This window comes from Panthera onca, chromosome D1 (genome assembly GCF_046562875.1).
Source record: "Panthera onca isolate mPanOnc1 chromosome D1, mPanOnc1 haplotype 2, whole genome shotgun sequence".
Taxonomy (NCBI): domain Eukaryota; kingdom Metazoa; phylum Chordata; class Mammalia; order Carnivora; family Felidae; genus Panthera; species Panthera onca.
In genome coordinates this window covers 63,770,099-63,788,519 of record NC_138348.1, presented here as the reverse complement: position 1 = coordinate 63,788,519, position 18,421 = coordinate 63,770,099, and the positions used below count along the sequence as shown (strand labels likewise).

The window sequence follows — 18,421 nt, the reverse complement described above, 5'->3', positions numbered from 1 at the left end:
ACCCAGGTTTTGGTTTCTAACACCATGCTCCAACAGAAGGTTCCAATAGTCCTTGAACGGAACAATGGCAGATTTTAGAGCTGGGACATAGAATATACAAGCTAAACCTGGGGCATCTAGTAGTGCTAGAAACTAAGGAATTGATCAGAACGCAAAATGATGAAGAAATGAAAAAAAGCCACCTGAAAAAGCTCCCAATGGCCAAAGATGCAACAATTTAGTCACAAAATAATGTAGTATTACCCTCTACATCTGAGTACAAAATAAAGTGTACGCTGATATAAATAAATGATAAAACATAAATAGAGAAAAGGAAATAAATCTCCCACACAGAATTTCAAATAATTTATATAAAAACTTGCCCTTCTACTCTTTGATTATGGACTATACTTAGTGACTTGATTACAAAGAGCACAGTTTAGAAAAGAGGAAAAATAACTTTATGGTAGAGAATCCTGGCAAATACTACCTTAGATAGGTGATTAATGTCAACACCAGGGATAAATCAGATGTTGATTACATGTACCACTGATATGTGTTGAGAATAGCATTTCACCTGTAGAGGGTTTCCTTCTCAAAGCTTATAACCCCAGTCTAACCATAAGGAAAAAAAAAAATCACACAAACCTAAATTGAAGAACACTTTGTAAAATGTCTGACTTCAAAACTGTCAGGGTCATCAGGGAAAATCTGAGCAACTGTCAAAGCCCAGCAGCCTAAGAAGACCTGACAACTGAATGTAACGTGGTATCCTGAATGGAATCTTGGGATAGGAAAAGGACATTAAGAAAATCTAACAAACTATGAATAAAGTATGGAGTTCAGTTAATAAGAATGTGTCAATATCGGTCCCTTTGATTGTGATGAATATGCTGTAGAAAATATACATGTTAGCAGTAGGGAAAATCAGGTGCAGTGTAGACAGAAACTTCTATCTTTCCAATTTTTATATCAACCTGAAATTATTCTAAAATAAAACACATAATGTGCAAGGCACATTATAAATGTGCCTTGTGTTATAAAACACAAGTGTTGTAAAATGTGTTATAAAACACATATGTGCAAGGCAAAACTAGCTTTGAATTGAAGTTATTCTTTTAACATTTATTACTAAAAATTTAAATTCCTTTTAAAAATTATTCTCATTGTCCAATATGGCAGTTACTATCCACCTGAGGCTACTGAGCTCTTGAAATATGGCTCATGGAAAATGAGATGTGCTTTAAGTGTAAAATGCACACCTGATTTGAAAGACTTAGCTCATACAAAAAAAAAAAAAGAATGTAAAATATTCCCATTAATAATTTTGTTATTGATTACCTACTAAAATGATATTTTGGATATGTTGGATGAAATAAAATATATTATTAAACTAATTTTGCTTGTTTTTACTCTTTTCATGTAACTACTAAAACATGTTAAAATTTTTATGCGATGTACATTATATTTCAAAGCTATTAGGAGGACATGTTTGGGTATTTTAGAGGAACAGAGCATGTATTCTCTGTGTTTACTTAAAATGTTGGTTTATATGTGATTTTCCACATTTTGTTGTTGTTATACATATTTTTTTAAATGAAAGATAACCCAAGAACTTAAAGACAAAATCAAAATAAAAAGTTTTAGCCTTTGGAGGAGATTTTTACATATTGTTATTAATTTGCCTGAGATGGCACCTGAGACTAGACTGGGCCTATGCAGTCTGATGGATGGTCTTGGAGGCTAACACGTCACCTCACATGTCACCTGCAGCACCCATCTGTTGTGCTGTTAAGATTGCTCTGTGCATTATCTTCCCTTGCAGATTCTATGAGATGCCCCATAGTGTAGCAAAAACAAAGTAGAGAAATGTTCTTTCTCCCTTTTTATCTAAAACTGTATGTGCTCTTCCAGTGAACAATGGGTAGCTATATCCCAGCCTTACAAATTCTCATCCGTTGCCTGAAGTAAATGGTATTTTATGTAAGTAAAAGAACACTGATTTTACTTACACCCTGCCTTCTGGGTAATTCCTGGCGATTAAAAACCAACCAGCCAGCCAAAAAAATCTAGCATTTCCTTCCTTTTATACCTGAAGACGTCCTCATTCTTCAAACCTAGCTCTAGGCATCTGTTACTGTGAAGATTTTTTTCATCACAATCTTATATATCTCCATGCTCCCAGGACACTGGCTGAAAAACACTGTCTTTGACAATACCGTAACATGTTCCTGACAGGACGGTAGAGCTGTATCTCACTCATTCGATTTTGAGATCCTTGGCAGAAGAGACCGAAGAGACATGGTGGGAAAGGATTTTTGAAACTAATCTGGGTGCCAGCCCTTGCTTTGGACAAAATCCAGTGAAGAGTCAAATAAACATATGGAAAACTAAAAATGTCATTATGAAACAATAGGTACTTAATGAGAGTGGATGAATGAATGATCATAATAATGCCATCTTTTACTTATATATATAGGTCAAGTTCCTGAATATACTACTTAACTCAACTTACATTTACACAGGTCTTGTTTACAATCTTCTACCTCTTCCCAAATATAATAATTCTCCCTGCAATCTACCTTGTTATGTGCCATACTTTCTTTTAAAATTATTAAGCAGTACTGTTTTGCCCATATAATGCTGATGAGTCTATTACAGATTTTAATGGCCAGAGCTAATTGTGGAAGGAATAAGAAAATAAGAGAGGGCTTGGTATCCTAAGGCAAGACAGATTAGCTTGGGCCTCTAGTAGATCACAGTGGAGCACAGGATTTGGATGGAAGCATTGAACTTACTTTGGGTAGCTATAATATTTGAACCTCATTGCATTCCTGTTATTCAGCAGCAGAAGAAAACAGTTGCTTTTAATACAGCTAACAGAACCCTTAAAATATATTTTTGAAATATAATAAAATAATCATTGATGAAGCTTTTTGGGAGTGACAGTGGGGTTCTTAGGGTCCAGAGCTGCCAGCCAAGAAAGAATTCTTGAGATGTCTTTAGTGCAAAATAGGTGATTTCATTAAAGCATAGGGACAGGACCCATGGGCAGGAAGAGCTGCCCAGGGACCATGAAGAGAGACAGGTTATATACTATGCAGTTGGGGAGGTAAAGTCTGGGGGAAGTTTCCAGTGAGATTTTCATATGCTAAAGAAGACTCACAGGATACTGGAGGCCAAGCTATTGTCAAATTAGGGTTGTTTTTCCCTCTAGCAAAGCATTAGCATTAAGACAGTAGGGAGTTCCTGTAGAAACTCTGCCAGCCTCAAGTGTTTGTCAATGGGCTGCAGGTTATAAGGAAATTTAATTTTACCTGCCATTTCCTTCTGTCTTTGTTTCCCACATCAATCACAATATGTTATAAATTAGGAACATCTGCTTACCCAGAGAACAAAAAAGGAAGCTCACAGAGTGGTAAAGATATTTTCAGTATATTATGTCTGACACAGGACTTACATCCAGAAGACCTGAAGAACTTCTATAAATCGATAGGAAAAAGGTGGTCAACCCAATGGGCCAGAGGGGCGAAGGATTTGGGTATTTCACACAAAAAAGGATATCCATTATGAAAAAAATGTTCAACTTCACTGGTCATGAGGGAATATAAATTAAAAACATAATGCTTTATCACTACATATCCATAAAGCTAAGATGAACTAGATGGAACATATCAAATGTTGGCAAGGATGGGAATGAACCAGAACTCTCCTACACTTGCTAGTTTGGTACAGACATTTGTAAACTGTTTGAGAATGTCTACTAAACCTGACCATTAAATGTAACCTGAGCAATTCACTCCTGCCTAGCTTTATACTCAACAGAACGCATTTTCATGTTTACCAAAATCTACGTACTAAAACATGTATCACAACTTCGTTTGTGACAGCCCCTAATTGGAATCTACACAAATGTCAGTCAACAATGAAATGGATAGTAGTTGTGGCGTGTTCATACAACGGAATATAAAGCAATGAGAATTGGGTGATCTCCAACTATGTTCACAAAGATAAATGTATCTCACAACATCATATTGAGGGAAAATTCAGACAATATAAACACTGTAATAATTCATTTTACATTAAATTAAAAGCAGGTAAACCTAATATATGTTGATGGAATCGGATCAAAGTTACTTCTGGATGACAGGTGGGATTGTGACTGGATGAGTACGAAAGGGGTTCTGGGTGCTGGTTATGGTCTGAATTTCCTTGCTAATTACATGAGTTGTGTTTAGTTACAAAAATGTATCAAACTATGTATCAAACGCATAAGCAAATGATTCCAATGGGAACATTTACGAATACAGGGCTGCACTACAAATCCTTGTCCATTTTAGGTGTGGGCAAACATGGAGAGTAACACAGTCCAGGAAGCACCTCTGTGAGGTTGCATAGGAATGCAGCCTTTACACAGGTGCGCTTGGACTACTATGTAGTTAACATTAACAGAGAGCTACTCTAGACACTTTCCTGAGAATTTATATGCATTTTGCCGTTTAATCTGCCCAGCAATCTCAAGAAGTAGAAATTATCTTCATTTTATAGAAAAGAAATTTATTTGACTTGCCTAAGGTAGTGGTAGGCTCAGGCTAATACCCTTGTCAGTCTGACTTTAGAACCTGACTGCTTAGCTACCATGCCATAGTCTTTTTTTTTTTTTTTTCAGTTTACTCAATTTTATTAAATTGAATCCCTTTCTCTACAGGAGAATATTTTAAAGGGAAATTATTGTCTGGCAATGACCTACAGCCTTCTGTGTATAACCTGGCTTTCCCTTAATCTGGAATTCCAATATGGCATTTGTGAACCAAGTTCCTCTGTATGCCTAAAGTACAGATCTGCTCATAACACTAATATAGTCTCCGCAGAGCAGCTAGGAATTAATTAATGCCTTGTGGGATATGCATTTGCTGAGGAGCCACAGGTGAGCTCAGCAATAGAAAGAACCTACACAGTGCAAGGAGACTTAAGTTCCATCTTGTCAGCATCAAGTTGTGTGATGCTGGACATGATATTTGTGTATTATGAGCCTCAATTTTTGCAGTTTCAAAATAGGAAAAAATAATTACTTCTCTGATTCCCAGATTGTAGTTTTTGGCTCATTCTCTCCATTACCTTTTGGTTTTTGCTTCCTTTCTTTTCTTTTTTTTTTAATTTTTTTTAAATTTTTTTGACTTTGTGCTATGTACCATCTAGCCACTCTTGCATATGCTATTTCAATTTATCCCCACAGTAATATAAACATTATCTGTTTCTATTCCCACTTTTGCCATGGGGAAATTGAGGCTAAGAGAGATTAAATAGTTGGGTTAAGTTCATATGCCTGTATTAGTTCTCCTGTGTTACTTAATGTCTCTGAGTCTCAACTATCAAATGGAAATAACTGTAATTGTTCCATCTGGTGCCTAGGGTGGATTTTTAATGTATTAGTTTGTTGTTATTATTAGTGTTTTTGTTAAATTCTATTTACTGATGTGCCAGGCAGCTCCTAGGTACTTTCAGATATGTCATCTCACTATCAATCTTCATAACAATGCTGGGATTGAAATTAAGTCTATTTTACAGATGAGGATACTCGGGTCTCAAACTGACCTGGTCATTTTCCCAAGCCCAGATTTACACTCTAATATGCAAAGTCTCTTCACTACGCCCAGGGCCTTCACATTTTATGGTTCTGTGAATAAAAGTGTTAGTGTGAAAAGTAATCCTTTAAACAATAGTATAAAGGAGAAACTTAATTTTGAAAAAAAAAAAATTCAATGAGTTTTGTGTCCAAAACCAATGCCATTAACTTTTTTCTCTTTTTATCATAATTTTAAATGCAACCACACACTCCGACTATTTATTCTGTATTTTTGCAAAAAAAAATCTGTGAGTGCCTAATGAGACTAAGCACTGAGAAACTAGGAAGGAAAATGCACTCCTCCCTTCTTAAGGACAAGCTTGGGTTAGGTGGAGTGTTAAGATTGAGATAATGGAGGTAGAGAGACAGGATACGAAAGGAAATATAATTAAAATCCATGTAGTATTACAAAAATAAGCGCTGAAGTAGGGTTCCCAAACCAACTGAGAGATGAGGCCCATTTATTGATTTTTGAAGATGATAGGAGACAGGCAAGCATAGAAGGGTCATTAGGGTTTCCATAGCTTATGTCACAACTATAAAATGATAAATATTATAAATCCTAGTGAGTTCTAAGATAGGCAGTGGCTCCAGGTATTTGCCCTAAAATCATGTGAGTGACAGGGCCATGAGTTTTGAGATCTGAAGCTTGCAAAAGTTGAGGAGCCCTTATTAAGGAAAGCATACATAGAATTAGGTAAGATATAGGGCATATTTATTTAGAATAAGAAAAATCTCACACACACACACACACACACACACACACACACACACTAGATTTTTAGAGAATTAGGTCCCTTTCTTTCTGAATTAGCTTATATAGAAATGTTTAAATGGAAATGCTGTCATATCAAAACTTATCTTCTTCTCTCTGCTTAGAATATTCTGTAACTCCCAACCATTCCCAGTACTTGCAGTGGCCATGCAAGTGAAAAGACTTGAAATGTAAGCAACAGAAACTTCCCCTTACGTCCGTCTCTGGAAGAAGGTGAAGTTGGTCTGGTATGGTGAATAGAATTCTAAGATGGTCCCAAGATTCCTACTGCCTAGTGAATGTTTCCATGTAATGTGACCCGTGGACATAATGGATGTGCCATCATGATTCAATTACATTATGTGGCAAGGTGAAAGAATTTTGCAGATACAATTATGGTGTCTAATCATTTGATGTTGAGTTAATCCACAGGGAGATTATCCTGGTGGACCTCACCTAATCAGGTGAGCACATAAAAGAGATATGGGGATAGTTTTCCTGCTGACTTTGAAGAAATAAGCTACCACATTGTGAGAGGGCCATATGGTAAGGAGTTGTGAACAATTTCTAAGAACTAAGAGTTGGCAGCCAGCAAGAAAATAGGGATCTTAGCCATACAAGGACAAGAAATTAAATTCTGCCAGCTACATGAGGTTAGAATGGGACCCCATGCTCCAGAAACAAAGCATGGTCCCATGCTTCCTGGGACACCTGGGTGGCTCAGTTGGTTGAGCATCCAACTTTGGCTCAGGTCTCGGTCTTGTGGTTCGTAAGTTCGAGCCCTCATCAGGCTCTGTGCTGGCAGCTTGGAGCCTGAAGCCTGCTTCGGATTCTGTGTCTCCCTCTCTCTCTCTGCCCCTCCCCTGTTCATGCTCTGTCTCTGTCTCTCTCTCAAAAATGAATAAACTTAAAAAAATTAAAAAAAAAAAAAGAAAGGAACATAGCTTAGCAAACATCTTAACTGCAGCATTGTGAGACCTTGTGCAGGGGACCCAGAAGAGCCACGCCTGTACTCCTGATCCGTAGAAACTATGAAATAATGAGTATGTATTGTTGCAAGCTGTTAGATTTGTAATAATTTGTTATACAGCAATTGAAAAGTAAATATATCAGGAAAGCTGAACCAAAAAGAATGGTGTGCCACACTTTGAAATTCATATGCTGCAGTGATTGTTGCCTCCATGACTTTTACAAGAACAAAAACTGGCTTAACCTATAAATTTGTGACTCGTAGATGTATCTGGGGGTTATAAGTTAAGGACAATTGTTCTATTATAATTTTGAAAAATTTTGTAATGTTTATTTATTTTTGACAGAGAGAGAGACAGAGCTTGAGTGGGGGAAGGGCAGAGAGAGAGGGAGACACAAAATCTGAAGCAGGCTCCAGGCTCTGAGCTGTCAGCAGAGTCCAATGGGGGGCTTAAACTCAAGAACCACGAGATCATGACCTGAACCAAGTTGGACACTTAACTGACTGAGCCACTCAGGGGCCCCACAATTGTTCAATTTCAGACACTAGTGCTAATTTACTGGGTAACCGTGAGCTCATTTTTCTCTTGTATGGGTTTCAGTGTTCTAGTCTTCACAGTAAGGGAGTTGGATAATTTGATCTCCAAGGATTTTCCAGCTTTGACAACTCTACAGAATTATCAAGTGTATTGCCAGATGACAGGCTCCATGAAAGCCACTGGCCCCTCTGTACTTGTGGGTAGGTTCCATTTGTTTAGGCACACAATTTTCTTTGCATTTCAAAGTGGACTGGGCTCTGCATTGAAATCCCCCTTCCACATCATATAATTATAGAAGCACAGATGATTCATTCTCCGAAATGGTCTATTCACTTAGATTAACCACACCTAAAACAAGAATCTTCTTGACCTGAGAATCTTCATTTAGAACTTGCTGATTCAATAGAAAGACATCAAATTACATCCACCGTTAATTTTAAATTAACTCAAAGTATTTAATTAACACCTCTTCAAACAGAAAAGGAAATAAGGATACTTTCCACTAAAGGCAATGAAGACCACTTAAGAGATTTTTATGAATCAAATTTAAGCCCCATATCCATTTAAACTCTTTCACAATTAAGAATATTCAGGGTAGAGATGCACATAAAGCAATTAGCAGCTCCGGAGAAGGGATGGGGGAGGGATACTAAGCAAGATTTGATTAAATGTTGAAATGAAGTGAAGCTAAGTCTTTGCATAATTGTGGAAGAGGAACGTAATCCCTCAGGTATATGTTAAAACTGGAAGGAAAACTACAAAACATGTGAGCTCACTAAAGACCATTATATGTTATGGGGTACATGAGACACCTTCTCAAACAGTAGGATCTAAAGTCTTTCTAATGGGAAAAAAATGTAGATCTGGATCAGTAGACCCCCTGACTTGATCATTAATTCATTAGATGGCTCCAGTAGGTCAGTTGACTTCTTTGAGCTCCATTTCCCTTACTGTAAGCAAAATGATGTGGTATTTACATTAAATGAGCATTAGAAGAACCACTTGTTCCTTGAGCTTTTGGTATCTGTTAAAATATAGAGAAACCATTTTTTAAATGGCCAAATCAGTTTTAGGAAAAGCTGGGAATTAAATGGATTAATTTTATTGTTGTTGTTTTTTAATTAGAAGATTTCTTAAAGTCTTTTCTAGGCTGATGGGGCCTAGAATCTCCCAGGTGATTATATTTTCAGCTCACTTGATAAAAGAATCCCCTGTTTTTAGACAATATCTAGGAACTGCGTTGAGCAGAACACATGTCAAAAAGCACCAGATGAGATGATCTCTAAAGACCTTGAGAGTGCAACATCCTTTGAATCTTGATCATCTTGTCTGTACTTTAGCTCTAGGTACATTCATGAGCTGGAAAGGATGTTAATAGGCGTAGCACTTTTGACAGTAATTTACTAAGTCTCCTTGATGAAGTCAAACATTTTAATTAAATATTCATTAGCTTCAAACCTGAGCCTTGTTAACCATGGATTTATTTCAAGCATGAATTTAAGGACCTTCCCTTTTTACAATCTCTTTATAGTTTCAGATGCACACACTGACCCCAAAGCTTAAATTATCAAAATCCAGAATCAAAAACCAGATGCCGTACAGAACATTTTGGTTCCATTCATTTTTTCCTTATTCTTACCTACTTCAGGTAACACTAAAGATTGTCAAGTTGAGACAGAATTAAACTTCACACAATGATAGTACAATGTGTGGAAAGGGAAGAGAGTATGTTACTTTGGGATGAGAAAGGGCTTTGGAATGGAATGGCCTGGGGGTTTAACTCTTAGCTAAATTGTACTAGCTGTGTGGTCTTGAGCAGGTTAATCAAGCCCTTTTACATGTTTGTCCTCATCTCCAACAATTGTTAGTGCAAGTAAGCTGTATATTTCCTGAGTATTATTAAAATTCATGAGTTAAATGTTGCTTTTCTATTTCCTGTAGCAGGTCTAATGTTTCTTCTGTGAATCTCCTAAACTATTGGATAGTATGATAGTATAAGCTTGGTAATTATACATACCTGAGTCTCTTCTGTTTTAAATGATCCCCTTTCATTTAAAAAAGTCACTTTCACTTTTGTTTAAAAGTTCACATTCCACAAGAATGGCATTGGGAGTCTTTGAAAGGATTCTATAAATAGTACCCCTCACCTCCAAAGTTTGAGCCAGTTGAGAAATAACAGCGAAGAAGTAAATAAAATGACCAAAATATCACATTTCTTTGAATCCAGGGAAATGTAGTTATTTTAAGGCATACCATTATTTTATATACTTTAGATAAAAGCACTGATAATTAATATTTGACAATATACTTTCTTACAACTTGTAATTTCTATTTTACTCTTGAAAAAAATAGACTTAGTTCATATATTTTTATTTTGCATTAGTCTTATCCAAACATAAAGAAAATGTGAACCAACTAAACTGGCAAAGGTTTTCATAAAGCATCTTTGTATTGAGAGATTGTTATTTTTCACTTGGGTAGATCAATTTCTGAGCTTTTTCTGTATAATTTTGCTTGTCTCCTGTCAGAAGTCTTGGCGATATGGCATTCTTAAAATAGGCCCTTAGAAAAAAATCCAGAAGTCATTGTGTTAGACTTTTTTTTAAAAGCTTTTATTGGGGCGCCTGGGTGGCGCAGTCGGTTAAGCGTCCGACTTCAGCCAGGTCACGATCTCGCGGTCCGTGAGTTCGAGCCCCGCGTCAGGCTCTGGGCTGATGGCTCGGAGCCTGGAGCCTGTTTCCGATTCTGTGTCTCCCTCTCTCTCTGCCCCTCCCCCGTTCATGCTCTGTCTCTCTCTGTCCCAAAAATAAATAAAAAAACGTTGAAAAAAAAAAATAAAAGCTTTTATTATTTATTTAGAGAGCGCACACATGGCAGAGAGAAGGAGAGAGAGAGAATCCCAAGCAGGCTCTACATTGTCTACACAGAGCCAGATGCAAGGGTAGAACTGATGAACTGTGAGATCATGACCTCACCTGAAACCAAGAGTCAGAGCCGACTGAGCCGATGGAGACACCGGATTCCCTGCTGGACTTTTAAACTGGCTTTTCAAAGATGAGGAACTAGCCTCATTTTCACTCGTGCTTTGACAGGATATGTTCCTAAACATATTAGATGCAATTCCTCACTATTTGGTTCCTAAGGCTTAAAAACAATCCTGAGGACTTTCTCCAGTGTTTCTGATACCCATTCAACAAGTTTTGATACAGGAACATTTAATATTAGTAAATGTGTAGGCAGTGACCACTGTTATGACCACCGCCTGGCCAACAGTGAGCCTTCACTACTGATGAAGTGGATTTTTTTAGCGTGATTAATATATACAAGTAAGTGATCTTTCTAATACTAAACAGAGATGGACTGACCTACTGACACAGAGGCTCTGGTGCAACCAGCAAGTAGCTGCTGCCGATAGAAAGAAGAAAGGGCTCTGCCTCACAAACCTGTTTCTCCTTTCAGACTAATAAGCCAGTTAAGCCAAAATAGGTATGAGGATGTGGATAGAATCCATGATTATTATAATATTCTACTTTGTATTTTCTGCATTCTCCTTGCTTTTTGCTGCACAGTGGCTTATCTGGTCTGCTGCCCCAATGTGATGACATGCCCTGCTGGAGTGAGAGCCTACGAAGTCTCCCTGCTCCCTCAGGGGATCTTTATAGCTCTATTAGATTCTGGTATCCTCATGCTAGGACATGCACGGATTCCCATTTTTTGTGCACATCCCACTTCATGCGGTGGGATCTGATAGAGCTGCCACAGTCCACCTATCTAGACACATTGCACATTGCTGTCGCTTCATGCTGTAGCACCATACCTTCTTGAAGATGCCACACCCAGAGCTTCTTCTAGAGACTTGATGCTACAAGCTACCCATAGATCTCTGTACCGCTCATATTCTCAGGTGTCACCAGAAACATAACTCTGGATAGTTCTATTACTCTCTTCTCCTCTAAGTTTCACACTAAGAAAGAAAAAGTGAGGACTCACTCCTCTTTGACCTTTTGTTATCTCTTTTTCTTGCCTATATTCCCTCATGGTTTAAAAGGACTTATGAGTTCAGTTTTTTCTTTCTTTCCTTCCAGAATATCCCTCTTCCTTTGCACCTCCTTTCCCCCAGGTTTGTAATGCCCAGGAGACATGATTTAAGGGTAGGGGATTGTTGTTCAAATTAGGATAATCTTGAGTGTGAAGGGGGGCACTATTCATAAATACATTGGGACAATGGGCATAAGCCAGGAACAAGCAGGCGTGGTAGATGGTGTGATATGCTACCCATATCCCCCTTAAGGGAGATGGACTCAGTGTAGGGAAGTCACTTTACCCACCATCACACTCCTTTTTCAGAGCAACCAATGACTGATCCAGTGTGTGTGTGTGTGTGTGTGTGTGTGTGTGTGTGTGTGTGTGTTGGTGCGGAGGAGATATAAAGGCTTGCCATCTTCAACTCAGGACAATTCTGTAGGGTCTACTCAGCTTCAGAGCTCCCTATGAGATTGGCTGGAGCTACACTGACGTTCATTGCAGCTCCTCCTTTCCTTCTGTCCAGTGCTGCTTCTTTCCCTTCCCTTCCACAAATGTAAATCCCAGGATGCTGTCTAGTCAGTATCTTTCACTCTAGCATCCATAGTCCATCTCCAAGTTTGCTGCACAGGGAAACCTACCAGAAACACCAGGCAAACTGATAGTTGTGGTCACCCTATTTATGGGGAAAAGTGATAGAAAACACAAAAGCCTTTGCAGTGTATAAATTACACCTCAGAAAACCTGACTACACACATATGTACAAATGCAAACACACAGGAGGAACGTTTGCAGAATATTACAAAAATAAAATTTGAAAAATATCCCTATAACTTTGTGATGTGGGATACAACCTAACCTCACATAAAAATTGAATGAGAAATGAGAGACTCATTGTGAAGGTCCTGAGAGCAGGTGTGACACTCAATAATGTAAGAAAGCAGCTAATCTTATTTTTCCCCCTCTTTTCCCTTTCCCTAGTCTTCCACATAAATAAGAATTTTACTCTTCACAAAAAATGTGATTTACTCTTTATAGCCCTGTTTCAAATATCCTGAAGTCTTATTGTAATATGCTTGATTATAGAGTAGGATCCAGACCATACCCGAAGACTTAATTGCTAGCATATTAAAATGACCCCATTAATCATGTTGTATTGCATGAAAGGCAGACTTATTGCAAGAACTTCAAAAAAACAGTATAGTGAAGTTCCCACCTGGCATGAGAGCAGCCCTTATGTTGTTTTTAAACACATTGATGTTGCCATTCATTCATTCATTTATTCGAAATACACTTATTTATTAATGTCTACCATAAGAACACTACTTTTTGAAAATGTAGAAATTAATGCAATTTCATTCTTGTCATCGAAAACAATTTTGCTTAGGAGTGAAAACAGATATGTCATTGAGTATTTTTAATTATATCAAATATTCTAAAAGAAGAGTCCCTGGATGCTGTGTAAGTTACAGTAATTAATCATGCCAAAAATAATCAAGGAAATCTGAGATAAGGTGAAAGTAGTTTTGGTCTGATGGAAAAGTAAGAGTCTTCCAAGGCCTGGAAACTGTGGAGAGAATTTTAAGGCAGAGGGAACAAATCACTCAAAGGCATAGTGTTATAGAACTCAGAGTCCACAGTAATCCACAACTAATTTTGTAGGCCAGGGATATACTGTTTGTGTATAGAGGAGGTGATGGAAAGAACTGGAAGAGGTAATAAGAATAATTAAACTCTAATACCTACTATATGCAGACCGATGTTCCAAGCATATTGCTTATATAGTTACTAGATTCTCGCAACAGTTCTATGAGTTAGGAACTATGATTATCCCCATTTTATAGGTCTTAAAACAGAGGCACCAAAGGATAGAGTCACTTGTCCAAGGTCACATTTAGAACAAGGAACTAAGGGTCTTAACGCATGCATATCTGGCCCCACATGTCATGTTCTCATCCTGTGTTCTATGCTTTCATTATTTTGAAGGTGATATGATGCCATCGGAATCCGTAATTCATATTGGATGCAAACTGATGGTAAAACTAGATTAGTCGTATGAAATCCATGGATGGCAAAGTTATCAGAAGTTGATTGTGGAAGTGAGATAAATCTATCTCATCTTAAATCTAGGCATTCATAGTGTCCACCAACAGGATTGTAAGGTTGTACTCTGTAAAATTTGCATATGATCGGTTTCGTAAATACAGCCTTTGGAGGATGAAATTTTAAGACTGATTTTATTTAAAATTATAATATTTAGCCATATTAGATTTCATATTTTTATTTTATTTTAATTCCAGTTAGTCAACATAGAGTGTTATATTAGTTTCAGGTGTACAATACAGCGATTCAACAATTTCATACCTCACCCAGTGCTCACTGGGATAGGTGCTTTCCTTAATCCTCATCATCTATTTAACCCATTCCTCCATCCCCCTCCCCTCTCGTAACTATTGGTTTGTTCTCTAAAATTAAGAGACTGTTTCTTAAGTTGTGTCTCTTTTTTCCCTTTTCTTGTTCGTTTTGTTTCCAAATAGGAGTGAAATTCCACATATGAGTGAAATCATATGCTATTTGTCTCTCTCTGACTGACTTATTTCACTTAGCATAATATTCTGTAGCTCTATGTCCTTGCAAATGACAAGATTTCATTCTTTTTTATGGCTGAATAATATTCTCTGTGTGTGTGTGTCTGTGTGTGTGTGTGTGTGTACACACAGACACACACACACACAGTAGATTTTATATATATATAAAATCTCCAGACTATGTACACATATATACATACACAGACACTTGTTCTTTATCCATTCATCTATCGATGGTCATTTAGGTTGCTTCCATATCTTGACTATTACAAACAATGCTGCTATAAACATAAGAGTACCTATGTCCCTTTGAATTAGTGCTTTTGTATTCTTTAGGTAAATACCCAAGAGTGCAATTGCTGGATCATTGGGTAAATCTATTCTTAACTTTTGAAGGAACCTCCATACTGTTTTCTAGAGTAGCTGCACTAGTTTTCATTCCTACCAATGGTGCAGGAGGGTTCCCCTTTCTCCACATCCTCACTGACACCTGTTGTTTCTTGTGTTGTTGATTTCATCTGTTCTAACAGGTGTGAGGTGGTATCTCATTGTAGTTTTGATTTGCATTTCTCTGATGGTAAGCGATGTTGCACATCTTTTCATGTATTTGCTTGCCATCTATATGTCTTTGGAGAAATGTCTGTGCATGCCTTCTGCCCAGTTTTTAATTGGATTATTTGTTTTTTAGGTGTTGAGTTTTATAAGTTCTTTAAATATTTTGGATACTAACCCTTTATGAGATAAATCACTTGCAAATATCTTCTCCTATTCAGTAGGTTGCCTTTCTTCTTTTCTTTTCTTTTCTTTTCTTTCTTTTTTTTTGGGGGGGGGGGGTTGGAGGGACTGTTTCTTTATTTCAAAAAGACAATTGTATCAAAACAGTTTTACTGTTGGTTTCTTTCTCTCAATCAGTGACATAGAGAACAAACCAAAGGAGAGTGCATTTTAAGCCAATAAGCTGCAGGATAAACACCTAACAGACCTCATGGTAACCTCACCAAAAAGGGGAACTGGGCAGGGAAAGAAACTTAAAAGATCAGCATATTATCAGCCCATAGACTGTAGAGAGAGTTCTCAGCCAGACAGGGTGGCCAATGTGCCCCAACCCTAAAGAAGTGAAGTTTCAAAATAAATTTGGAGAGGGCAGTATGTGTTAAGCTGAAAAATTTCTTTCCAAATGTGAGGAAGGGGTTAGACTGCTGCTTCAGAACTGTGGAATTATTTGGATGTTGTACAAATGGTTACTACATCAACAGAAAAAAAGGTAATTACAAAGTGTGTACATCACAACATGCTTTTAAAGACACTTTTGCATTGTGCACACATTGCAAAAAAACATTGTCCCCAGGGTGCTCAGCTTGAAGCCCAACTGGAATGCCTGGGGAGAGACAGAGACAGTTTGGTGAAAAAGACACAGGGGTTGGGGTGGGAGAGGTGGCAAAATGAGAAAGCAGCCTTCCAGTTAAAGATCAGCTCTCAGTTTCAAGGCCAGCTTCAGCCTTAGGAGGAGTCGGGCTGAGAGGGAGGAGCAGTGGCAGAGCAGGACTGTGCTGCTCTGCCTCTCATTCAGGTCAAGCGGGGTCTGGTCCAGCATCCTTTGTGTACAGAGGTGTTCCTCTTTGGTGCATTTAAGCTTATCTCCCAGGTCATCAGTTGTCTTCTCCAGTTTGGCCACTGACCTGTCAGCAAACTCATCATGCACGGGTCTCTGCTTCCTTGAGTTTATCTGTAAGAATATTTATCTCCTCTTCATATGTGTCCTCTGCTTGAGAGTAATTTTCTGCAGTAGCTCTCAGGCACTTCAGGTTCTGGTCCATCAGTCTGATCTGCTCATCCATGTCTTGGCAACGAGACTATGCCAGCTCAGGTCATTCCTCGTGCTCCTCAATAATCACCAACTTCTGAGCCCCCTTTTTGGACTTTAGATTTGCCTCTTCTGCAATGTGCTAAGCTTCTTAGAGTTGATTTCCTGGAGTTCCATCTTCTCTTCATATGTTAAGGCTAGGTTTTCAATAACGTCCATACCTCTCTTGCTCTGAGTAGCAGCTTTCTCAGTTTCCTCCACTTTTGCAGGGCAGCTGCCAGGTGCTCCTGGGCACTGTTCAGCTCCTCATCAACCAGCTGCATCCTAGGGGTCAAGGAGGCCACCTCAGCCTCGGCCTGCTCTTGGCCACCTTTCCTCCTCCACTTCCCACTTCAGGTTCTCCGCTCATTCCTCTGTATCACCTGCTTGCTGCTGCAGAACGTAGATCCTGCCTTTCACCGCCTACATGGTAGTGATCCCTACCATGGTGCCCACCCAGCCCCTGCTTGCTCTCAGCTTCTGGCCTCCTTCCATCCACACTGCAGCCACTTCTTACCCCCACTTCCACCCATTCCACCCTGAAATACTAGAACGCCAGTAGGTTCTCTTTTAGTTTTGTTATTTCTTTCACTGTGCAGAAGCTTTTTATTTTGATTTAGTTCTAATAGTTTATTTTTGCTTTTGTTTCCCTTGCTTCAAGGGACCTATCTAGGAAAAATTACTATGGCTGATATCAAAGACATTACTGCCTCTGTTCTCTTCTATGATTTTTGTGGTTTCAGGTATCACATTTAAGTCTAATCCATTTTAAATTAATTTTTGTGGATGGTGAGAGAAAGTGGTCCAGTTTCTTTCTTTTGCATATTGCTGACCAGTTTTCCCAGCACCACTTGTTGAAGAGATTATCTTTTTTCCATTGGATATTCTTTCTGGCTTAGTGGAAGATTATTGACCATATAGTTGTGGGTTTATTTCTGGGTTTTCTATTCTGTTCCATTGATCTGTGTGACTATTTTTGTGCCAGTACTATGTTGTTTTGTTCACTGTAGCTTTATAGTGTAACTGGAAGTTGGCATTGTGATGATTCTGGCTTTGCTTTTCTTTTTCAAGATTGCCTTGCTGTTTGGAGTCTTTTGTGCTTCCATACAAATTTTTAGGATTGTTTGTTTTAGTTCTGTGAAAAATGCTTTTGGTATTTTGATAGAGACTGATTGGGTAGTATAGACATTTTTGACAATATTTGTTCTTTCAATCCATGAGCATGGAATGTCTTTCCAATTCTTGGTGTGGTCTTCAGTTATTTTCATCAGCGTTTTATAGTTTTTAGACTAGAGGTCTTTCACCTGTTTGATTATGTTTATTTCTTAGATATATTCTTGTTATTGATGCAATTGAAAATGGGATCTTTTTTTCATTTCCCTTTCTGCTGCTTCATTATTGGTGTATAGAAATGCAACAGATTTCTGTGGATTCATTTTGTGTCCTGTGACTTTACTGAATTCATTTATCAGTTCCAGGAGTTGTTTTGGTGGAGTCTTTTGGATATTTTATATATAGTATCATGTCATCTGCAAATAGTGAAAGTTTTACTTCTTCCTTACCTTGGAAAGGTAGGATGCCTTGAATGCCTTTTATTTCTTTTTGTTGTCTTTTAGCTGTATCTAGCAAATACAATACTGTGTTGAATAAAAGTGGAGAGAGTGGACATCCTTGTCTTGTTCCTGACCTTATAGGAAATGCTATCAGTTTTTCCCCATCGAGGATGATGTTGGCTGTGGGTTTTTCATCTATGGCCTTTATTATATTGAGCTATGTTCCCTCTAAACCTACTTGGTTGAAGGTTTTTATCATGAATGGATGTTGTACTTTGTCAAATGGGTTTTCTGCATCTAATGGAAATGATCATATGGTTCTTATCCTTTGTCTTATTGATGTGTTATATCACATTGATTGATTTGCAAATATTGAACCACCCTTACAACCCAGGAATAAAATCCCATTTGATCACAGTGAATGATTTTTTTAATGTATTGTTGAAATTCATTTTACTAGTATTTTGTTGAGGATTTTTACATCTGTGTTCATCAGGGATATTACGCTGTAGTTCTCTTTTGTGTGTGTGCTGTATTTATCTGGCTT

General features: G+C 37.9%; 1 protein-coding gene and 1 pseudogene across 1 annotated transcript in view; one reads left to right on the top strand and one right to left on the bottom strand.

The window, feature by feature from the left end:
- Window positions 1-18,421, top strand: part of TENM4 (teneurin transmembrane protein 4) — a 2,903,849-nt gene that overhangs the window by 765,794 nt on the left and 2,119,634 nt on the right. The window lies entirely within an intron of this gene.
- LOC132661214 (tropomyosin-like) lies at window positions 15,924-16,768 on the bottom strand (annotated as a pseudogene).